This window comes from Crocodylus siamensis, chromosome 1, assembly GCF_052110815.1.
Source record: "Crocodylus siamensis isolate JL-2025a chromosome 1, ASM5211081v1, whole genome shotgun sequence".
NCBI lineage: Eukaryota > Metazoa > Chordata > Crocodylia > Crocodylidae > Crocodylus > Crocodylus siamensis.
Genome location: NC_143395.1, coordinates 329,315,876 through 329,341,741, shown reverse-complemented (window position 1 = coordinate 329,341,741; position 25,866 = coordinate 329,315,876).

Below are 25,866 nucleotides of genomic sequence, written 5' to 3'. Positions count from 1 at the left end.
CTGCACTGCAGCAAATGAAAGTGGGTCAAATTGCATAAATTATTTCAGTATCAATTTTCTTCCTTAATGACTAATCCACCAGAGGCCTGTGTCACATCAGCATATCATTCTTTTCAGGATCCAACAGTAGGAATACATGCATACTATACATATATGTGTGTGTGTGTGTATATATATATATATATATATTATTTTTAATATATGTATATATTGTATGTATGTATTCCTACTATTGGATCCTGAAAAGAATGATATGCTGGGGTGTCTGTGTGTGTGTGTGTGTTGTGTGTCAGCATATCCCTCTTTTCAGGATTATATATATGTTTATCTTCCCACTATTGAATCCTGAAGAGAATGATAAGCTGATGTGACACAGGCCTCTGGTGCATTAGACTCTAACTAGTATGGAACTACTACATTTTGTGATCACAGAAGTTAAATATGGAATAGAGATATCTTATCTAGACTACCCATTTGCCATGCAGAACTATTCCCTAATATATATTTGTATGCTGCTGATGGACAGGGAGTTCTTTAAAAGTTCTGTTTCAAAGGGCACATTACAAATTGAAGTTAAGAATTAATATGGAATCATTTAGGTCAACCAAGACCTAGTTAGATTCAAGAAAAGTACATGAGAGACTCCAGAAGTACAATGATAATTAGAGCTTTTTTGTTGGTAGCTAGTGTAAGAAAATTCTACTTTGTGAAGCAACTACAATAAAGAACCAGAAAACTTAACTAAGTCAGCCATTTATTTCTGATAATTGATATACATTACTAACTACATATCACTATAAGGTATCTCAGCTGAAAGAAAAGGTATTAAAATTATCATGAAACAGAAATTGTTAATCATGCTGAGATAGACCGTTTGAGTCAGGTGTTTTCTGCTAATAAAAATAAGTAATGAAAAGGATCAATAAGGTAAGAAGTTTGTTTCTGCAGGGCACTTTTTTTTTTCTCTCTCTACTGTTCTTCTTTTTCCGTTGTTGAAATATTACATGTTGAAAATATCTCTATATTAGGTTTAGCATACCATACTTACGTCAAATAAGTTTTCTATTTCATGAAAGATGGCAATTTGATAGATCCATGTGTTACTCTTTAGTTTCAACAGTTGGTTAATAATTCAAAGTACAGAATGTAGGCATCCTATTTTAATTTCTAAGGTGGTACTTACGTTCAGAAGAGTAATAATTTGCCCAGAACAAGTAATGGTAAATCAAACTCTGGGCTGAGGTATCTTAGAATTACTCAAGTAATTATTTTAGAATATAAAGCATATGTCTACATGAGATGTTTACTGCACAGTTGACTAATTAACTACACAGTAAACATCTTGGTGTCTACATGTGCCCTATTATAGCAAATTAAGCTAATAAACTCCACAGGGATGAGGCAGCAGTGCAGGGGAGAGGCAGTGGCTTTCATTCCAATTACAACACCAAGTTTGCTCTCACTACTGCTTGTCCTGTGAAATTTGGGATTGCATGCAAAATCTTTCTAACTAGTTGGATCATTGTACTCAGCAGGTAGTCCTCAATGGCTTAATGTCTAGTTGGGAGGATCCCCAGGGCTCTCCAGGGGTTCCCTGGGGCTCTGTCCTGAGTCTGGTATTGTTCAACATCTTTGTTAATGAATTGGATGAGGAGGTTATGTGCACACTTAGAAAAATTATGGATGACATCAAATTGAATGGAAATCCAGACACTCTGAAGGGTAGGGCGAGGATCCAGAATGACTTGGATAGACTGAAGAACTAGTCCACAATCTATCAGATGAGGTTCAAAAAGAGACAGAATAACCACATGCATAAATGTGGTTGGGACAGACTAACCACATGCATAGCTACTCCTGGAGAATGCCTATCTAGGTTGCAATACCACAGAGAAGCAGTTGGGGATTAGTTTGGACCAGAAGCTGAATATGAACCAATAATGTACTCTTGTTACAAAAAAGTCAACAGCATCCTGTGTTGTGTTAAACAGAGCATCACTTGTAAATCAAGGGAAATGTTTCTACCTCTCTATTCAGCAGTGGTGAGACCTCACTTGGAGTACTGTGTCTAGTTATAGACCCCACACTTCAGGAATGATATGAACAGATTGGAAAAATTGTTTTAGTCAGGAATGATCCTGTCTTGAGAGGGGGGTGGACTAAATGACCTATTGAAGTCCCTTCCAGCCCTACTTTCCTATCATCCTATATGTCATGTTTTCAATACTGCCAGTTATTTTGGTTTCTCCCCTCTGGGCCCTCTCCAATTTGTCCACATCTTTCTTTAAGTACAACACACTAAACTGGATATGGTACTCCAAGTATTAAATAAAGTGGAAGAATCACTTTCCATGACTTTTATATGCATTTCCTCACTTCTACTGTGGGAAGAAACTTTTCAAAATGCAACCTGGACATGCCTAATAGAGTGATAGGCAGATACTGCCATCCATCTTAGGAAGATTATTGATATCCTCATTGAACATTCTCATTGGAGAAATGGTGATAGCTGGCAGCCATGTTTGGTGTACCATGCATGCCCAGTGGCAGAAATATGGCTCTGGCACCAGTTTCTATAAGCAATTTGTCAGTTAGGGCTGCAGAGTTCTGTTCTACTGAAAGCCTCTGTGAAGACAGTATCAAAGTTGTATTAAAGTTGAGGCATATCATATTTATCCCTTCCACAAAGCATGAAATATGAGCCCAGGGTTTATAGCACTCACCTAGGGATTCCAGGGTTCTCATCCTCCTTACATGGATTTTTCTTAGGATTTTCGTCATTGACAAATTAATATAACAAGACTAATTCTGTTTGTCTTACCAGCCTACCACTTATACTACTGGTTTGTGTGGAAGTGGAAGTGTCTAAATCCCTCTACCCTGGAAGGCCAACTTCTGATTTCCCTTTCTTAAATGAATGCTCTAAGCACTAAGATATTGAACCACCTCCTCTGGTTGCATTTTAGAAGAAAAAGATGGCTCTTGTTCACTTCTTTCAATCTTAATACATGTAGATATCTAACCTGAAGAAAAGATTCTTGTCAAGCTCTGGAGTCTTTCTACACACCAAAGTATTTTAAAGTGGAGTATGCCTCCAAACATGCAAACAGCAATGCCATTAAAGTGGAATACACGACAAAATGTGCAAACAGCAACACCATTAAAGTGGTGCAAAAGGGCATTTAAGCCACCTTAAGGGCCAATTTTGTGGCATATACAAAAACCCAAGTGCATTAAAGCATCTCATGTAGATGTGCCCAGTATCTCCTTTTTAGGAGTGCATGTTAAACACCTGGTCATAGGTTAAGCACTTTCAGGGTGCAAGATGGAGATGTTTTGGTTTGTGCTACTAGGACTTCCTTTGTATTTTATATTAAATTAGTGGTTAACACCAAAAATAATTTAGAAATCTAGAGCTGGAACCAAAACCACTCTCTACCAGAGAACCGCCCTCTTCATAGGGCTGCAGAATCTCATTCCCTCATACTTCATCTTCTTCTGCCCCATGAATGTCATACCTTTATCTGACCAATGAACCAACTTTAAAAGAGAAGAACCTATCTTCAAACCTTGTGACTAGGGCACTCTCCTAAGGAGTGGATTTGGATTCTGAGCATGAAAAAGGTCTAAAACCTTAGCCTTCCATTTCCTGAACAAGGATATTGAGTAAATGATGGACATCAGACATGTTTTTATGAGGTACATACATGCTCTCAGCTGTTGTATGAAGTCAGTGCTGCTGTGAGTTGGATATACTTCTTTATTTAGACTCTTTTGTTCTGAATGGCCCTGATTCTGTTATGGCAGAAGCATCTCTTTCACAACCCTAAGTCACATGTCTAAATTTTAGGGGTATGGATACTCCCATGTCTCGCATTTTCAATTGGAGCTTCTTTGCTTAGCAAGAAGGTGATCTAGATCAGGTGATCAACCCCAGCCTGCAGGTCAGATCTGCGACCCAGTGCCAGTTCATCATCATCCAGACCCAAGGGTCTGAAAATTTGGCAGCAGTGGAGCAGTGGTATTGCTTCTCCGCTGCCAAATTTCTGGACCTGTAAGGAGCCATGCAAGTTTGATGGTGTGGTTCTGGGTATTGGATTGGGTAGACAGGGTCATGCAAGGCTTGATCCTGGAGAACTGGGTCTGGCAGGGGTGGTGCAGATCCCTAGCAGTCTAATTCCAAAGTGCATTAGGGATGTCTGGGGCTCTGGGGCATGAATCTAGTGTACGGGGTGGTGCAGGACCCTGTGGTTCAATCCCATTCATCGTGGAGCAACCTCACACAACTCACCATGGTCCCATGGAGCCAGAGGATTGAGTACCAATGATACAGATGACACCTTGGTCTTCATATTAGAAACCTATTTTTCTAAACTCGATGATTAAAATGATTCTTCTAGGTACCTACACGTTAGTGTCTTTGATTCCTGTCAGAAGTTCAGGTAAAGGCATGATGGGATCTGATGCACAGCCCACATAATCACACTTCCTTGCATACATGACAGAAGACATGATTGTGGCATGAAGCATCAGATGCCATCATGCATTATTGCTAGGAGCCTGACATAATGTGCAGGGGTGCACATGGCCACACACTCTGTTAGTGGTGTGATAGGAACCAGTTCCAAATGTATTATACATTTTTTTGTGGAATAACTTTGTGGCTTATTCCTTGTTTTATGATAACATTAATTGCTTTAATATGAAATCATGTTTCACTTTAAGAAATAATTATCTGGTTAATCATATCTTAAATATAATGTGTGACAGAGGCCTTAGACATAATTTAGAAGCTGGACCTATATGCCTAATCCAGGTTTCTATATTCCACTGCAGTGGGCATGTACCTAAAAAGAAGGCACTAGGACACTTAATTTGTAGTTGCCTAAATGTTTTATTGCATCATCCTACAAGTACATATTTCATAGACACTTTTCATAGAAAATCAGAATACAGTAATAATAGAAATTGAAATCTACAAGGGAGCAACTAGGCAGCAACAAGAGGGAAAAAATCAACCATAGTAAACTGCTCTGTTCACTGTGTTCACTGAATTTAAAAATTAGAGTTTTAAAAGAACTACAGTTGAAAATTGCTACATTTCTGATAAATACATACAAATCCTCCTAAATAAAAAAGCCCTGTTACAGATTGGATATTCCCTAATCTAATGCTAGTCTTCAAGAGGACAATTTTGAATTGCAAGTTGGTAAACTTCACTTTGATTTCCTAGAAACTCAATACTTGATTCAGGAAAAATAAAAGTTCTGCAAATTCTTCTCAACCACTCTACATGTAGATGTTCTGTTGTTCCCTTTTCCTTTAGCCTGGAGCCTTGAGAAATAAAGGCATGGCATATCCTCCTATACGTATGTTGATCATGTAATGTTATGTGTGATACTGTGATGGCACTTCATAGAAAATGGATGCTTACAACATTACATTTCTAGGGTCAGAGGGGAGAGCAACAATAGTGATGATGTGGTGGGGGTCTGCTATAGAGCACCAAACCAGGAGGATATGATGGATAAGACTTTCTTCAAACAGCTAGCAGACATTTACCAATACCAGGCCCTGGTCTTCATTGGGTACTTCACCCTGATATCTTCAAGGAGAGCAATACAGTAGTACATAGGCAATCCAGGAAGGTTTTGGTGAGTATTGGGGAAAACTTCCTGGGCCATGCGCTAGAGATGCCAATTAGGGGCCACACCTTTCTTGATCTGCTGCTCACAAACAAGGAAGAATTGGTGGGGAGTATATACAAAAATAGCAATTTGGGCAGCAGTGGTCACAAGATAGATGAGTTCAAGATCCTGAGGAAAGGAAGGAAGGGCAACAGCAGAATAAAGACCCTGGAGTTCAGAAAAGCAGACTTTAACTCACTCAGGGCCTCTGGGAAGCCAGTCTGAGGGGGAAGGGAGTCCAAGAGAGCTGTTTGTGCTTTAAAGAAAACTTACTGAGGGTGCAGAAATGAAAGATCCCAATATGCAAGAAGACTGGCAAGTATGGCAGAAGATCAGCTTGATTTAGCAGGGAACCTCTTCAGTGAAATAAAAGGAAGCTAACAAAAAGTGTAAACGTGTAGAAAAAAATGGGGAGGAGTATAAGAGTATTTCTCAGGCATGCTTGGATCAAATGAGGAAGGCCAAAGTACAATTGGAGTTGAAGTTAGCAAGGGACATGAAGGGTAACAAGAAGTGCTTCTACAAGTATATCAGCAACAAAAGGTGTGGGTCCCTTACAAAATGGGGAAGGAAACCTAGTGATAGAGAATGCAGAAAAGGCTGAAGTATTCAATGCCTTTTTCACTTCAATCTAAACAGGTATGGTTGGCTCCGGGACTACTGCACCTAGCAGCACAGTTTGGGGAGGAGGTGAGCAGCTGAAAGAATGGGCAGAAGAATGGGTTAGGGACTAATTAGAAAAGCTGCAGGTGCACAAGTCCAAGGGGACACATGGGATGCACCTGAGGGCGGTGACGGAGTTGGTGGATGTCATTGCGGAGCCACTTGTTATCTTTGCAGAGGTCCTGGAAGATTGGAAAAGGGCAATTATACTATCCATCTTTAAAAAGGGAGGATCTTCCCTTAAGAAAGGGAAGAAGGAGGATCACATTTCTCCATAATTAAAATGAAACACCACTATACATATACCCATATATTATTGGTGTTTCATTTTAATCATGAAAAAATGTAGATTTGGGGTTACTTTTTTAAATCCAAAATTTTGGGATATTTTTAATCAGATAAAACCAGGATCCCTGGTAATCAATGGCTCAATGTCTAGTTGGCTGCCAGTATCAAGTGGACTGCCCAAGGGATCAGTTCTGGAGTCAGTTTTGTTCAATATTTTCATCAATGGCCTGGAAGATGGGATAGGGTGCACCCTCAGAAAGTTTGCAGATGACACCAAGTTGGGGGGAGTAGTAGATATATTTGAGGGTAGGGCTAGGATTCCCAAAGACCTCAACAAATTGGAGAACTGGACCAAAAGAAATCCCATGAGTTTCAATAAGGACGATTGCAAAGTCCTGCTCTTAGAATAGAACAGTCCCAGACTCCAGTACAGGTTGAGGCACAGATGGCTAAGAAGCACCTCTGCAGGAAAGGACCTGGCAGTTACAGCATTACCGCCAACCCTTTTGGCGGTATATACGCAGTTGCCCAAAAGTTTTATGGACATACAAACACACAGGCAGACAGACTAAGCACTTTATTATATTAGATATAAAGGGAATAGCATATACAAAATAATTTCCCTAATAGGGAATTTAAGGCCACCTTTACATGTTACAGGTAACATGCAATTAACTGATTAATTGCACAGTTTCCTTAAGACCAGCTACATAATGCCAAGTAGCTATCACACCATAAAAACCTCCAACCAGCTATAAAGTTAGACCTCCAAAATGTATACTAACTTTATAGCTTGTTTCTACCAAGCTTTAATTTGCACATGTAGCAGGGTCTACCTCCACCCCACCCCCATATCTGGGAGCCACATCATCTGCCATGATTTCCCAGGCCTAGGGTTGTATGGAGCACCCTCATGACAAGAAGGTCCTCAACTGAAGGGGCTCCCAGGCATGGAAGTTTGCTTCTTTCCAGTGCAGGGGGAGTCCAGGATTGGGCCTGCACCAGCAATTGGGCCTGCACCAGCAATAAGGCATGATGCGATCTAAGGCATGATCCCACAGTCAAGCCTCCTGACATTCATGTGTGGTGTGGCACAATGTGCACTTTTGAGAAGCATGCATTTGGTCCCATTTTACCTTTACCTGCATGTGTAGAAGGGCCTAAGAGTTTTATATATATAAAAAATTTCCTTATTGGGTCCCCCCACTTTTAATACTATTTTTTATTGCTTTAAGTAGGATTTCCTAGCTGTGTAACAATAGTTTACATACTTCCTCTGTAGCAATACATTACTCATGTAAGTGTTCATTATGACTTGCTATAAAGTAATCACCAGGGATCGTGGTTTTCTCTGATAACAAAAAAATCCCCAACTTTTGGATATAAAATTAACCCAAAATCCACATTTTTAATGATTAAAATGAAATGCCACTATATATATATATGTATGTATGTATAGTGTTTCATACAGTGTTTTATACTCTGGGGCAGATTCCAGGGAGCTGCAGCACCCCAGCAGGCCCCCTGTGTACCTCTGGACAACCTGTAGGTTGTGTTTGCCGGGTCTGTCCCACCCCAAAGCTGCTGCCAGGCCACAGATAAGTGCTGCAAAGGGCTGAAGTTTGCTGCATTCCTTACCCAGCCCTGTGATCCCACCAGGGCTGCTGGCCCTCCTGAGGCTCACCTCTATCTTTGCAAAACCATAGTGAAGCACCTCAGCCATGCAGCTGCAATTCCCTGAATGTGCCCCTGTCAGGGGTACTGCTACAGGGCAGCCATGCAGAAGCCCAGTCAGCCAGTGAGGGGAATGATGTCCTCCTCCTCCCCTGTGTCCAGCCCGGGCCTAGACCATGTGCACCTGCACATCCAAAGCCCCAGGGACACCAACTGAATCCAGGAGGAGGTGCATAACCTTGTGGTATTGTGGAGCAAGGATTTCCTGAGGCAGCTTCTCCAGGGTAAGCACTCAAATACCAACTTTTATGAGACCCAGGCAGCTGGAATGTGTGCATGGAGCTACTTCCTGTCAGCGCAGCAGTGCTGCATCAAGGACCTGTGGGCCCAATGGGTGGTGGTGAATGGCCACAATCATCAATCTGGTGAAGCCCCCAGCACCATGCCCTTCATGTGGGAAGTGACCTACCTTCTGGCAACCTGTAAGCCCATGTCTGAACCCCACTCTTGACACCACTAGTGACACATCACCGAAGGAGTGGTTTCAGGCCTTCAGTGTACCACTTGCACTCCCACTGGCATCCCAGGCAGTCCTGGCCAGCAGCTGTTTTTGTCATGGTCCTGCCCCACAGATGTCATTAGGAGTGGCCAGTCATACCATTACCAGCTGCCAGCAGCACCAGCTCATCCCTGGAGGGGGCCCCTGGCTGGGTTCTGGTAGGCTGGAGGCCACAGACACCAGGTGGAGCTGGATGCTGCCTGGCACAGGGAGCCCCATGCTGAACCACCAGCTTTGCTGGTGCCAGACCCATGGTAAGTCCCATATTGGGAAGTGGGGCCTTCCAGCCCCAGTCCCCACCCCTGCCCCTGCCCCTGCCCCTGGCCCTGATCCAAACCCTGGTTCCAGCCCCAACTCTTTGCTCAGCCCACCTGCAATCCCCTGTCCCCAGGCTCCCCTAAACAGCACATAGAGAGGTAGGACACAGGTCAGACCTTTATTGAGCAGTCCATGTCCCCACAGCTGGGTAGGCCTGGGGCTCTCACATGCCAAGGAAGGTGTTGATCCCAGCAGTGGTCTCCTTTTCAGCAGCCAGGGGAAGGAACTTATAGCACTGTGACAGATAGCTCTCAAGGCAGTGGTGAAAGTTGTGGGGTTTGCTCCCTGCACTTGTAACTTGTAACTTAGGGTCCCAATCCAGAATGGCAGATGTGCCTGGGGCTGTTGGAGGATCAGCAGCAGCAGGATGTAGTAGCCCAGGCAGCTCTCTGCCTGCACAAACAGCTCATTGCTCACTACCTACACCACACACATCAGGGGCATGCTTGGGGAGGAGTGGCAGAGTGGTGGGGTGGTGGCCCTGAGGTGCCTCCTCGGAGAGCCCCCAGCAGAGAGGGAGGGAGCACATTCAGCCCCTCATCCAAGTTGTCCAGGAGCCCTGAGCCTGGGTCCTGAGGGCTGGGTAGCAGAGGGCTGGCAGCAGAGTAGTGGGCCTGCAGAGGCAGGGAAGTGTCAGTGGGGGGTGGAGGCTCAGCAGCAGGTGCTGTCAGCAGCCTGGCCTGGCCTGCCCTGTGAAGAGGGCAGGGGAATCAGGTGGCCTGCATCCAGTCTTTGGGGACCAAGCAGGGATGCAGGGCTCAGGTGGCACCCACCTTTGCCCAGGCCTGCCTGGCCAGTTTATTATGGTCCCTAGGCACCCACATATGGCCTACCTCCAATCTGAAGCCAGGCAGTGCAGGACTTCTGGATCACAGCATCTTATCATTCAAATGTTGCAGTTCTGACAAAAGTCTCTTGCCTCTGCAGGGCCAATATCTGGACACTAGGGAGAGGCCACAGGGGCCTACAGGACTGCTGCCACAGGCTTGCTGCCACCCACCACTGGAGCTTCCTGGAGGTGTCAGATGCACCAGCAGCACAGCCAGGATGGAAACCACAGGCTCTGATAGCTGGTGGTCAAAGTGAAGTGCTGGGTGGTGGACCAGCTGATGTGGCAAATGGAGGACCTCACCCAGGAGGCACAGTTGTGGGCATACCATGATCATTGGGCTCAGCTGGTAACCCTGGAATGGTGTTTCATGGAGCTGCAAGAGCAGCAGCTCGTCACCCAGGACCACACAGCGAAGGCTATTCCCATGCCTCCATTCAACTGGCCCCTTGCCCTGTAGGGCCACTGTCCCCACCCCCTAGCATGCCCCAGGTAGCACTCTGGAGCAGGTGCTGCAGTGCCTGCCAGCTGCCGGCATCCCTGACCTTTCCTGCAGCCCACAGATCCATGAGGGACTGTCTGCAGGTGGGTTGTGCTGGCTATTTGCCACTGGTCTCTCTGTCCTGGGCAACCCCACCCTTCAGCCCCTCATAGATGGGCTTGAGGACAGGGTCAGACATGTGACATGTCTGTGAACTGTGGGGAATGGGGTTTTTATTGTTGGTGGGTGGGGAGGGTGGTAGAGGGGCACCCTGTGTGGGGGGAGGGGGCTGTTTTTGTTAAGGAAAGAGGAGGGATAGGGGTTCGTTCCATTAATAAAGTTTTTACTGTTTCTCCTATGTGTATGTCTTGGAGTGATGCTCCAAGACATACACATGGGGTGGCAGGGGGTTGAGAGGATTGTGGGCACTGGGGCAGGTGGGCTAAAGTGGGAAATGCAGGAGAAGTGAGTCAGTCAGAGCCACTCATAGCTGGTGCCCTGGGCCTGGCTGGCATGTGCATGGCTGTCTGGGGCCTGGGCAGGGGCAGGGGGTCTGGTGGGAACAGCAGGGCCAGTGCCATGGCCAGCAGCAGAGCAGGGAGCTGGACATTGCTGGTAGGGGCAGGGGTTGGAGTACCAATGGCATGGGGAGAAGGCAGGGAGGTCAGGGCGGGAGCTGCTGCATGCTACCCCTGTGCTGGGTACACATCTCCCAGGCAGGGGAGGGTGGGAGTGGGTTTTACGATGGCTATCAACTTTTGCCAGGTGCCTCTGGCCTCTGCATGGCTGCCAAGTGCTGGCAACCATGTGGTTGGAGGCTGGAGCTCCTTCTGGTGGCCACAGGGACACATGGCAGGCTGCTGTGACATGGTACTAAATCTAGTCCCAGGTCACCTGCACATGTAGATGATGGCCCTGTTCCTATTTACTGTGCAGTAAGTTACTGAACAGTAAATTTATTGTGACATAAATGGATGTGTAGATGCATCCACTGAAGAGACAAGAACATTACAGGAATGAATGGCTCTAATTTGGCCCTAAGGCAAGCATATTTACAAACTCTTGAGTACCCAAAACCATCTGTTGACTTATTCAGGTGAATTTGGAACACATTAAAGTCAGAATGGGTAAGTTTAGGCATCTATTTCTGAAAATCTTCTTTCAAATCTTTACTTGTAAGAGTGTAAACAAAAACAATATTGTACAACCCTTATTAAATCTGGTTTAAGACTATCAAACTAACATCATTTCCTGCCTCTCTAAGCTGCTTAAATTCTTTTGAAAAGTTTATATAAAATTCACTCAGTTGACACAATTTACTTGGATTTTTTAAAATGATTTAGAAAAAAAATTCTCATAAGACTACAAAAGGCAGAGATGATAAGGTCTTAGAGATATTACTAATCCACCCTGTTATTGTCACAACACTAGACTTTTCATTTGGAGTTCATGAGATTGTGTGGAGGGACTTGGTCTTCCTTTTTTTCTTTATTTTAAGTAAGCAGGAACACAAAGGAATTCATTAAAATGTATTAATATAAAGAAGGATATGGAATTGCTAAAATATAAAAAATTAAAAGTTTAAAATGAACATTAATTTTGAAACATTCCCTTTTTGTATGTGCATAAAGACGTTAATCAGGTCTTTAATTTAAAATCCCCTAATAAACATCTGGCTTTTGAAGAGAAAAAAAGAAACCAGTTATATGTTGACTGCTGGCTTAATCATTCTTTTTCAAAGATTAAACCTGCCTTAGGACAGACTTGGGATGTGACAAACCCACGAAGAAGAAAAAGAAATGAATTGAAAAAGACTGTGGAGGTTCTGGAAGTCTTCCTTTACTATCCCTGTGGCATACGGGAAAGAGGCAATTCTCTCACTCAGCCTGGAAATCTCAGCCCGTATTTTCTAGGTAAAACCCAACGTAAGCAGGTTGCTTAATCTGCTGCCTTTGGCAGGTGGGTTTTCCTCTGAGGAGTTGGTCAGCCACTCCTTCCAACTCAAGGGGTGCAGACAGGAGTGACGATTTTCACCCAGTCTGGTCACTGAAAGCCATGACCAAACACCAGATCATAGGTGCAGAATGCTTTAAAAATGGTGGATTGGGTAAAAAACACATCCCTCATTGCATGAAGGATCAGATGAATACTTTCCAAATAGAGCATCCTCTGTAATTTCTGTCCGCACTGAAATAGTCCTTGCACTGCAAACAAACAAACAAACAAACAAATAAGCAAGCAAAGAAAACAAAAGCCCTTAAACCCTGATGCTCCATCATGGGGACTCAGAGGGGAACAGCATTTTTAGCTTTAGCCTTAGGCACTGCAGCCTGGCCCCTCACTGAAACAAGCTGTTTAATTCACAGTTGGCTTCTTCCCTCCAGACTATTCCTTTATGCTCCTTTTTTTTAGATCCCGGTGGGTCATTCCATTATTAACATCTTCTTCACAGCTGCAGCTCCTTAGCAGTGCTGGCTGCCTCTTCTCAAGGGGAAACACCACTCTGTTACAATCTGATTAGTAAAATGGAGTTTCTTCCCATTGGATCTCTTTCATCAAAGAACAAGGGTGAAGAAGCATGATTACCCTATCCTTTGAGTCACAGTGATAATCAGGGGTTCTGCTTTTCTCTGATAAAAACTACGATCCCCAATTTTTGGATTTAAAAAAGTAATGCAAAATCCACATTTTTACATGATTAAAATGAAACATGAAACACTACTAATATAGCGCTTTCTCTCTCTCTCTCTCTATATATATATATACATACACACACACACACGGTGTTTCGTTTTAATAACAGAAAAATGTGGATGTTGTGTTCCTTTTTTAAACCAAAAATTGGGATTTTTTTTCTTTTTAATCAGAGAAAACCAGGGTCCCTGGTGATAATACAAAAGTGAAGAGCCAAGAAGCGTTTTATGGTCAAGCTTGAGTAATGGACACGGCAGCTGGAACTACACTTTCCAGCAGCCTGCTGGTGAAAGGGGAAGGAAGTGAGGTGAAAGCTGGGGGTTTTGGCTCAAAGGTATCAGTTGAGAGAGAGCACGTATGGAGTGGCAGTGACGGCAGCTGGCGAGACATATGGTGGAAACCCAGGAACTGCAGTAGGGTCAATCCTGAGAGGCTGCAGTTGGTGAGATATGTAGCAGAGATCCAACAGGTTGCAGTGGTTCAGATCCTGAAAAACTGTAACTGGAGACATGTGGTGGAGACCCAAGAGCTGTGGTGAGGTGATCCTGAGAGACTGCAGCTGGTGAGACATGTGGAGGAAATCTGGTAGCTGCAGTGGAACTGACTTGGCAAACCAGAGGTGGGGCTCAAGTGTGGGGCCTGAGTGCATGGCAAACTTGAGTGTGGGGCTGATTCTATGGGCCACAGTAGTGGGGCTCTTTTTTGTATGTATCCTAATGTATATTGTTTGTGTATGCGTCCTAATAAATGTACTCACCTGTGTGTTCCCAAACTCCTAAGACTGTTGACCTGTGACCCAAACGCCCAGTAACCTTATATTAATTTGTAGAAGGCCCGTTGACTTGTGTGCAGTTTCCAGGCCTTGGTACACTTGAAACCAATAGTGACAACCAAGGAACCTGGTTTTCTCTGATTTAAAAAAAAATCCCCAATGTTTGCTTAAGAAAAAGTAACCTCAAATATACATTTTTCTGTGATTTAAATGAAACACCAATATATCTCTACCTATTAGTGGTGTTTCATTTAAATCATGGGAAAATTTGGATTTGGGGTTCCTTTTTTAAACCAAAAATTGGGGATTTTTTAAATTCAGAGAAAACCAGGATCCCTGGTGACAACAAAAGGTTATGGTGAAATGATACCTTGGAAAAGAGATAAAGATTAACTCATATCTCAGAGATTATTCAGGATTCAGCAGTGTCTGTGGCAATACCTTGACAACCTCCCTGGTCAAATATCTGTAATTCCTCAATGGCTGTGGTTATCAGTAACAGTTGATAAGTGTTTCAAAAACAGTAAGAAAATGCCTCCTTGTCATATAGTGAGCCAGCTTCATAGGGGAAATTGGAGCCACCTCTATCTTTCTTAAAATCAATAGACACAGGAATTCTCCAGATTAAACATCTATTACATGGAGCATATGACTAGGAAGTGTCATGTGACTAGGATAAGATAAGATGATTTTTATGATCAGGGATCCCAGTTTCCTCTGATTTAAAAAAAAAATCCCCAATTTTTGCTTAAAACCCCCAAATCCATCTTTTTCTGTGATTTAAATGAAACACTACACACTGTGTGTGTGTGTGTGTGTGTGTGTGTGTGGTGTTTCATTTAAATCACAGAAAAGTATGGAGATATATATATATATATATATGTTTATTCTTAATCATGGAAAAATGTAGATTTGGGGTTACTTTTTTAAACCAAAAATTGATTTTTTTTTTAAATTAGAGAAAACCAGGATCCCGGTGATCAAAGTGAATCACATCTAAGCCTATTCAAAGACCCAACTTTAGAGTGCTAGAGAGCTTTATGATCCAAAAAATGGAAGGACTTTTTGAACATATCTGGCCTTATGTACCTATCTCAGAAGTAGGACTAGGCACAGAAATGAATAGAGGTAACTAGTGTTAAGCCATTTAGGTGCCCAAGACCTCTGTAGGGGAAGGAGTTCAGATATGCCTCTCTGTTTACTGTTTTCTGTTTTTAAGGTTTCTGAATTGCCCTTTGGTGGAACTTACCTTTTATGATTTTCTGCACAGAGTATCTAGGCCAGTGATTCTCTACTTTTTTTAGCTTCAAGGCAGGCCTCAGAAAATGTCAGGTCTTAGCTTTCACTCCTTTTTTTTAATAATAATTTGATAATATAACATTTCTTCTATTTCAATGAATGCAGAAAGTGCACAAGTCAGAATGCTTGGATACTATGGATTTCTATCTGAAATCTGGGGGGTTTATCTTGGGAATTATGTATAGGTGTCACAGCACCCTGGTTGAGATTTGCTGATCTACGCACTGAAACTCAGTTAAATTGTTTTCATTGTCCTGGATCAATGTGCTGACTTTTTGGACACTGGGACTTACAGGTCTTTTGGGGTCTAATCTAGTTTTGGCCCATAGTCCTTATGGAAACTGGGCCCTAAATTTAGGACATTTTAGGGTGATATCAAGGACAGTTTATTGATTTGAAATTGTGATACTAAAAAAAGAAAAGAAAAGAAAAAGATATCTCTATATCTTTTGTAAAGCTACATGCTGTGGCATCTAAAAAGTTAGGTATTTTGCCTCTTGAATACTGGGTACCTTGTGCACAGATGAGTTTACTGTGGTTCATTAACACCCCTTGGGTACCATCCAAATTATGCTTGAAAAGTTTTAATGGTGGCAATTTCCAACCAATTATATTTTAATGGTCTGCCACTGCTGATCTATTATAATGTTGGAGGGGGAAGAAGTGCATTTTGAAATACTAACTATGTCACATATTGAAACATTTCCTCCTGTGCCTTTTGCATGCTCAGACAGTAGGGGACTCATCAAGATATCTAGCAAAGTAAGCCTGTTTAGCTCAGATGAAAGAATTGACGTCTTGATCAGTTTGAACATGATTTATGCTACTAAATTTCATACATCCTGACATTCTACTGATTAAAAAATCTGTTAAGTTAAAGTAACAACACTGCAGCAGGGGTAGGGTTCCAGCAGTGAGGGTGTTAAAACCTGTTACAAAAACTGTTGTAAAGGAATATGGGAGGGAAAAAGGTGAGGAAGTGTCAGTTCCATGACATTAACAATACCCTAAAATTGTGCAGCTGATAATATAAGGGACAACATTACAGAGACTAAGGTAAACTTTGAACTTACATCTTTTATAATTTAATGGATGTTAAGTTCCCTTTGAATTAGAAGAAATCTACTTGTCCTCCTTCATGCACAAACACAAATTTGATGTCTATATATGGGGTTAGGGATTCACTCAGAATGGAATTAATAGATTAAAAAATAACAGCGTGAAGGTGAATTATAGTAAAGAGAATTTTATAACAAAAACATCAATATTCATTAAAGCAAGTTCTATGTGCAAGTGAATCCAGAGTAAAACACAATAATACTTCAAAACCCATATTAAACAGCTACTCATTATTATTATTATCCTGGGGTTGGGATTTTTATAGAGCATATCATTTAACTGGGACTTACAAATTTTAGCATTCTAGTTAACCTGTGTGAGCCTTTTCATAATGGGACAGGATATTCCTTGAAAATTGATGCAGTAACGTATGGTAGTAATTTTTAAACATTTTCAATAGGCACAATTATTTTTTTAAAGATTATATCAGTTGCATTAAGTATCAAGCCATTTTCAGTTTACCTTTACTGTAAAATCTTATATAATAGCAATAAGAACAACTGTGCTCTATGGAATTTTCTCTAAAAATATAGAAATTCTTTTAAATAAAATCTATAGGGTAAAAACTTTAAACCTGGCTTTAAACCTGGGTGAATTAAATTAAGCATCTAAATGAATGGCCCTATGTTAATCCCCATAGCTCCTTTAGTCTGTAATCAGTTTATCTGAAAATCTTATTCATGCACCTAAATATAGATGGACATGTTTGGTAGGCACGTTGATAGTATTAGGAATCCATGACTTCATGTTTATTATCCAAGTTTTTAACATTTGGAATGCATGACTTCAAAAGATAATTGTAACTTTACTATAAGGCAAGATCATCTGTTATTATTTCACCTTTTACAACTAGGCAAAGTAAGTACAAATTAACTGTAAAATGTTACTGCTCTCATTTGCTAACCTCATATACCCCTTTGCACTCACTTTATATAAAAGAGTACAGAAGGAAAGAGACAACTGAATGTAGAGTACAGCATAAGGCCTTGAATGTTTTGTACTCCACTGTTTCTGGTAAATCAAACCAGCTAGACCATTTTGGGCCATATTTATCCTTCACATATGTAAGTGGTAGGTGTGTAGCTATGTAATTGCAGGTTGTGGCATTTCAGTTTAGTATTCTACTTGTTCAGTAGGGATTCATTCCAGCTACATAGCTGCTTATGGGAAGCAGAAAAATCACTAGAAAATTTGTTTTTAAAAATGGTCTGTCTTTCCATTTGAAAGAACTGAGTCCTGTGCCAAGACCAGGGCCACTGTCGTCATCGCTTCTGTGGCTGCCCCCCAGATTCAGGAGGCACCAATCACCCATGGCTAAAGAGGACATTTCTATTCCCCTCATTTTATTGAAATGCAGAGAAATTTCAGTTAACAAGTTATAGAAATGCTTTAGAGAAAGTTCACCAAAATTAGCATTATGACATTAAGATATGACTAGTGTTATCTCAAAGGTGTATCGGATTATGCAAAATAGATCTGTATCATAATTTCAATACAAGAAGTTGGTCATCTATCAGTTGCCTCTATTAATAATTTTTGTTGTAGATAAATTACAAACAGGTAGATTGCTGAATTCCTGGAGGGAGGAAATATGTGATAAAGCCTTCTTAGGGGAGTCTTTCAAAAAACAATCCCTTTTGCAACCTGCATGTGATGTAGATAGAGATATGCTGCTAGTTATGGAAAAGGGTTGATTTGTATTATTGGGTCATAGAGTGTTGTAGTACTGGAACTGCCATTGTTGTTTTTCTCCTTAGGTGTTCTTGATGTTTTGTCAGCATTGAAGTTTCAGGGACTGTGGTGCTAGCAAAAAGTTGCAGCCAGGAGATCCCAACATTTTGTCTTAGAGAACATGTGGCAAAGGCTCAGCCTGGTTTATTGTCTACAAGGCATGGCCTTAACACACATGTAATCTAACAGGTTGACAGACAAGGTGTTAACACATGTATACCTGGGATAAGGTATTGGCAGAACATCATGTAGGCTCCCCTAGACCACCAACACAAAGTTCCCATTATTTCTAGCTCTCCTTCTATAGAGTGGTCAAAACAAATTATGTTTGATGTAAATACAGTCCACCAGTATTTTGAACAACGTAACCAATCCTATACCATGGGCTTGTCCTGCATCCTGATCTGGGTGTTTCTGTTCCAGCCTTATTATGCTGACACTGAACTATTCTGTAGCTTGTACAGCCATCTTCTGGCAGAAGTGATCGTCTGACCCACCTACAAAGTTTTGCAGTTCATGCATCAGTCGGGTTCTCTGATCAGGCCTACTCTGGCCAATGCTTTAGTAAAGCCTTTGTATGGGTAGTGTATATACTTTCATATATACACTATATATATATGTGTTCCAACAAGGTGTACAGGAACATAGGTCTAATTTTGTGATCAAACTGAGTTTTCTATTGCTGACTAATACCATGATGTAAATGCAAAAAGGACAATATTACCATTTTTATTCTACATGTTTTATGGCTGTTATTAACACAAATTCACTTAAATAAATAGAGGGGAAAAATACTATGTGATTATCAGAGATCCTGGCTCTCTCTGATTTTAAAAAGAACCCCAACTTTCAGATTTAAAAAAGTAACTCAAAATCTACATTTTTCTGTGATTAAAATGAAAGTGTATATATATATTTAATGATAGATATTAAAATTACTATATATAGCACAGTTTCATTATAATCATGAAAAATGTGGATTTTGGATTACTTTTTTTCTGAAAATCCCCCAACTGGGGACTTTTTAAGTCAGAGAAAACCAGGATCCCTGATGATTAGGACTATGTCTAATACCAGTCAGTAATTAATGTGGCACAAAAAATTAAACATATATGAGGAAGGTGCAACAAAACACATTGCTAAAGGCAGGTATAGCACCCCCTTCTGGCCACTTTAATTCCACCTTTCTTCTCTTCTCTGGATAATCACAGTAGCTTTCTGTACTCGTCTGCCACACCTTTAATAAAAAAAATTAAAAAATAAATTTCAGGAGGCTGTCTGCAGTCCACCAGAATGATGTTGGTGTTTTTTTCCTCAGCTGAGTTCAACTCACCTCAGCTTAGTTTGGTTCGCCAGGCTCTCTCACCTTAAATAACTGTTCCCAGTTAGGACTCTGTCATCAGCCGCAACAAAAAGTCCTCAGTTAGGAGCTCTCAGACACCACCCCTATGTTCAGACTTCCCTCTCAGCTTGCCGTCTTTAATAGGCCTTCTTTACTTCTGTTACAGAAGGGACAAAATTGGAAAATGACATTTTTTATTATGAACCATACTAAAAGAGGTCTTTGATTATATGCATCTAAATACATATAGAAGCACCTCACTTTAATCCTACAGGTTTAAACACTATAATCCACACTTAAACTAAAAAAACCCAGCTCTTATTTATGAATTATTTGGTGAGCATAGGTGCTTCTTCCAATTTCCTTCAAGGCACATCTACACAGCAAACTGCAGTGTCATGTAAAGATAGATAAGCTAGCTTTCATGCCAAAAAACAATATTCCCTATTAGGGTGCTCTGTCAGACATTCTCAGCTGGGCTATTTAGCCACCATGGACAACTGTAATAATGTAACTATACTCCTTTCTGTGCCGACATTAGCTCATTCCATGTTAGCCTCAACATCTGAATACAATGCTGAATCTGCCATGTAGACAAAGCTTAAGAAGAAAGATCTCTTCTCTGCTCTCCTGAATTTGTCACTGACTTTCATGGAATGCAAAATTAGAAATATTCAGCCTCTCAGCTATCATATGTGTCTGGAAGAAGGAATTAGAATGGTTCCAGAACTCTGCTGAGCCCTGTAAAGTTTGGGCTCATGGAAAAATCTAGAGAGAGAAAAGGACATTTTAAACCTTTCCATGTGTACTTGCCAAGCCAAAGGGCAGCATACTGTGAATGCTCTAAAGCTGTGTTGAGACTTATACCTCCATATTGTACATGGATTAGGATTACAAACTTTACCTGAGAACCAAAAAAGAAGCTTGCACAACTGAATAAATGACATTGAGGTACACACAGTGAAATATGATTGTGCTGTAAATGTTGAAGTTAAAATGGAGATCCAAGATAACTTAAAAAAGGAAAAAGCATGGGTGACTGGTGCCACCATAGTCAGGGGGGGCACATGGCCCCCCAGAGTCCAGTCAGCAACCAGGGCAGAGTGGGGGTCCCCCTATGGCCAATCGTGCCAACTGGGAAGCAGCCACAGCACTTCTGGAAGTGGCCGTGGTGCTTCATCTGGTGCTCCCACTCCCCAGCCAGCACTTAAAGGGGGGGGGGCACCAGTGCTCCTGTCTGCCCCTCTGCCCACCACCTAAATGGGGAGTGCAGCCTGTCAGGGAGTGCACCAGTGCTCTCAGGGGGTGCACTTCACCTATGCATCAGCACTGGGAAAAAGTACTGAACAAATACTTTCTTCATTCTTTAGTGAAGATGATGTGATTGAGGGCACAGTTACAAAATAGAATAAGAATACGGTCATGCAAATTAACATAGTCGAAGTGAAAACAAAATTTAGACTGCTTACTTCACAAAATCAGAGGGACTGGATAATCTTTAATACATAATATTAAGGCACTGGCATGTTAACAGATCAATAACAACTCTCCCAACTTGGGGTCGATATCCTGTGATTGGAGAATAGCAAATAGTGGGCTTTTTAGTGGGAGAATAGTGGGCTTAACTTCAACACAGTCAAGTAGGTGAGAAACTGGCTGCAGGATAGGACCAGAGAGTCATAGTGGATGGATCTGTAGCATCCTCATGAGAAGTGGGCAGTGGTGTCCCACAGGGGTCAGTGTTTGGTTCCTGTACTTTTCAACATCTTTATTAATGATTTGGATATGGCAGTGAAGACCTCACTGGCAAAGTTTGCGGACAACACCAAGTTATGAGGAAGCATGGTCACACTTGAAGATAAGCTACAAATACAGGTGAACTGATACAGGTGGACTTAAACAGGCTAGAAAGTTGTGCGGGTCAGAATCTGATAAAGTTCAACGCTGAGAAATGTAAAGTGCTCCACTTCAAGACAATCAACCCCCAACACACATACACTCTTGGTGGCACCAAACTGACTAGCACCACGAAATGAAAGGCACTTGTAGGTAATAATAGACCACATTATGAATAAGAGCGGGCAGTGCAGTGCTGTAGCCAGTAGGGTAAAAAGTACTTTGGCATGCATCAATCAATGCATCTCTGGCAAAACCAAGGAGGTGATTCTTTCACTCTACTCAGCACTGGTGAGACTGCAGCTGGAGTACAGCATCCAGTTATGGGCACCACACTTTAACAAGGATGTGGACGAGCTTGAGAGAGTCCAAAGAAGAGCCATCCAGATGATCGGAGTCTTACATGGCAAGCCATATGAAGAAAGCCTGAGGGATCCAGGGCTCTTCAGCCTGAAGAAAAAAATTCTGAGAGGGGACCTGGTAGCAACTTACTGCTACACTAGGGGAGTATATCAAGGGCTCGGTGAGCAACTGTTCACCAAAGCACCCAATGGGAAAACCAGGAACAATGGCCACAAACTCCTAGAAGACTGGTTCAGGCTCAACATTAGGAAAAAGTTCTTCACAGTCAGAGTGTCCAGACTCTGGAATAAGCTCCCACCAGAGGTGGTGCAATCACCTAGCCTAGAAATCTTCAAGAGGAGTGTGGTAGGGCACTGTTGGTGCCTGCCACTTTAAGGGCTAGACAAGCAGCCAGCAGGTGCTTGATTATGGTGGCCATTTTAGATCTCTGGCCATCTCTATAAAGACAGCAGTTTGCTGCTGGTAGACCAGGCAGATACATTGCCTGGCTGTAAGGCTGTTAAAGAAACATCCTGGAGGTAAGGGCAGGAGGTTAAGGGAATAGTTTGGAGGCTCCTGGTCCTGAGCATGACTTAAAATTGCACTCTGCCGGTAGTAGGTGGCCTGGTGGGGCTCCCAGTGGAGCAGGAGTCCCCAGGAAATACCAGGCCAGTTACCACCCCAATGAAAGGCGTGTTGGGGTGCCTTAACCCCTATCCCCACAGCACCGTGGGTACTGTAGGGAGTTCAGGCACAGCTATGGTCACCTGAGCCCAAGAAAACTGGAAGACCCCGATGGGGCCAGGCATGGCAATGGCCACCTGAGCCCAGCTGGGGCAGGAACCCTGTAGCCCCAGTGAGGAGGCAGTGATGTGGAGCCCCAGTAATGGGGGATGCCCCAGTGAGGAGATGGAGATGAGGAGCCCCAGTGAGGGGGTGGGTGTGGAGCCCCCAGTGAGAGGGTAAACCAGAGGGCTGGGAGCCCAGTATATGTGTGTGAATGTATATAGAGTTGTGCCCAGTGGGGAGTGTGGGATGGAGTTTGCCCAGGGTTCGGTGCAAGGCCAAAGCACTCAGAGCAGGGGAACCCATGGGAACTGAAAGGACTGTGTGGCAAGGCCAGTATGTTAATAGTAAAGCCTGATGGTCCAGAGGGGTCACTGAAGGAGGAGCAGGGTGGTGGAGTGTGGCCTGGTAATGGGCAGTATTCCAGAGGCCCCGGTGGAAGAGTTTGAGTGGAAGAGACCACCCATGAGAGGGGAGGTGGTATGAATGTGTGTGTGAGTGGAGCCCAACTTTGGACTTAGTTTGCTCCAGTCTGAGGCCTGGAGTAATATTAACCTGAATGCCATCTGCAAGGCTTGGGCTGTGGTTAGGGGAGGAACAGAGTGAAAAAAAAAGTGAAAGTGACTTAAGCAATTACCTGCCCATTGGTTTGACTTCACTATGAGGCAAGGACTTTGATACAGATATTTATTCAATCAAGGATATGGGAGTAAACAGGAAATGGGGAAAGAAAAGGACGTAGGTATAGGACAGACTATGAGCTGCTAATGTGATGGGACCATAAAAAAAGCTTAATGGATAATATTCGTAAGACTAAGGTCCTTCATCAACAAGCTGTTAATGAGCTTTAGCAGGTACTAAATGACTGCACAGTTATTTTTAGCTCAGTTATTTTTAGATGCTACATCACTGTAGCAATGACCTACAGTGATATAGCTCATTGCTATGGTAACATAGTATTGGCGTTACAGTTCATGTGTAGTAACAATAATAAGCTACATTGTCATAATTCATCACTATCTCGTGTAGATGTGCCCAAAGTGAAGTCCCCAGCTCCAGTATGCCAGATTCATAGTGAGACTCTGGAGAACATTGAGTATTTCTCATACCTCAGAAGCTCTCTCTCACAGAAGGCTGACATCAGCAAAGAAATCCAATATTGCATCAAATGTACAAGTACAGCTTTCATACACCTAAGGAAACAGGCATTCAAAGATCATGGCATCAGATACAAAACCAAGTTCATGATTTATCAAGCACTTGTGATTCCACCTTACTGAGATGGGGAGATGTGTATAATGTAGAGATTATATAATATATAGAGAGATGTGGAGATATGTGTTTGTGTGCAGGAGACACCCAAAGTCACTGGAGAATGACCATCAACACTGGCTGCAGAAAGTCCTTCAAATCTAGTCAGAAAATAGATGCACAAACATTAGCATCCTCTCACAAGCAAGCATAAGGTTCATCCAACATCAGTTTCACTGGGCTGGTCATGTCATCTAGATGTCCTGAAGCCAGTTTTATTCTAGGCATAAGCTCAAGAGGAGGGCAGAGAAAGTACTTCAAGGATGTCCTCAAGGCCATCTTGAAAAAATGCAACATCAACATCAACTTGCAAGAGACTATTGCTCAGGACCTTGCCAAATGGAGGAAGAGTCTGCAGCAAGGATCTTTGTACTTGGATACCTTACAAAGACAACAGGAGACCAAAAAGCAGAAGGAGCAGAAAAAGCGTGTCACGTGAATCAAGAATCTGGAGCCACCCACCCCAAATGGAAACATGCGCCCAAGTTGCAACAGAGACTATCCTTTCTTCAGCCAAATATCCATGGATCAATTATGAAAAAAAAAATCTGGAAATTTTTAACTATTAGAGGTATGATGTTTTGGAATTGTCTTCTGAGCAAACAGTGATAGTAAAGAACCTGAATTGTTTCAAAGTAGAACATTGTAGGTTTAACAAATGGAAAATATGGCAGTATGGGGTAATTCCCAGCTTAACATTCATAATGTGATATGTGGCTTCAAGTATTTTCAATCCATATGTTGGACTGAAAAGTATTTCTGCCTTCGGGTATGAGAGAACTCACAGTCACATGCCTCAGGCCACTGTGAACTTTCATTGGCCATCTTCATAATCTAGAAAGAGAAAAACTGGACTTTGATTCCAGCTAAAGGTAGAAATTGTGTTTGGGGTAAGTCATTGGTCATACGAGTATTTAGAAATAGCTCAAGTAAATGATTGGAAGTGATGTGGGGGTGGGGGAGAGGGAAGAAGGAGTCCTTCTCTTCTGCATTCTGTCTATCTATCTATCTATCTATCTACATAAATGGACACAATTAAGAAGCTTGTGCCTCAAGATCATTATGATTTTCAGTTCAAAGGAAATTAAGTACAAAGATAAAGTAGTTAAACTCTTCTGGAGTTAAGTTACAAACACTATCACAGCCCTAGGAAATTATAAAATGATGCATACCACCAAGTAATACAAATAACATAAAAGGTTAATGGAAACATTAATGTCAGATTAACATTTTAGACAATTAATGGAATTCATTGGGAGCAAAATATACATGAATTATGGTCATTAGAAAAAAAAAAAGGTGTTCTAAATTAGGAACTAATATGGTAGAGTTTTTCTGCACTTTACCTTTTTGGTGCTTAATATATGGAGGCTGCCTTAATTCTCCATCTAGATTTCAAGTTTATTATAATACATCTTCACCCTTTTAAAATTCTTCTCTTCAGATAAATTACATTATCTCCTTCCTTTCTGTAATATAAGGATAATTTTAAATCTCTAAGTGATAAAAGGTTATAAAATAGTGGACAGGGTTTAAGGTTTGGGAAAGACTGGTCAACTCATAAATGCCCCCTTTGACTTCAGAATTACTGATAAACAGGGATCCTGGTTTCTTTGATTAAAAAAAATCCCCAATTTTCAGGTTAAAAAAGGAACCCCAAATCCACATTATTCCATGACTGAAATGAAATACCACCATATATGGTGTTTTATTTTAATCACAGTGAGAGAGTAGACAAAGTATTGTAACAATACCCATCCAGAAAATACCTGTAGAAGAGGCATATGCCATTTATGTGGTGCTATTTATAAAGCTGCTTACACAGCAATTCCTTGTGGCTATATATATCCTATGCCTCAATGCAAAGAGCACAGCACTCCTAAAGAAATAGAAATCACTTAGTGATCCCAATGTAGTGGACCACCTCCTTGAGTCTCTCAATGCAGCATATGTTGCTAAATGGGAAGAAACCACAGCAGAACTAAACTTCACTTATACTAGCCAGAAGTGCTGAAGCCTAATTTGCTGCTTTGGAGCAGCCCAAAAATCACCTGTACCAAATCATCCATTAGTCA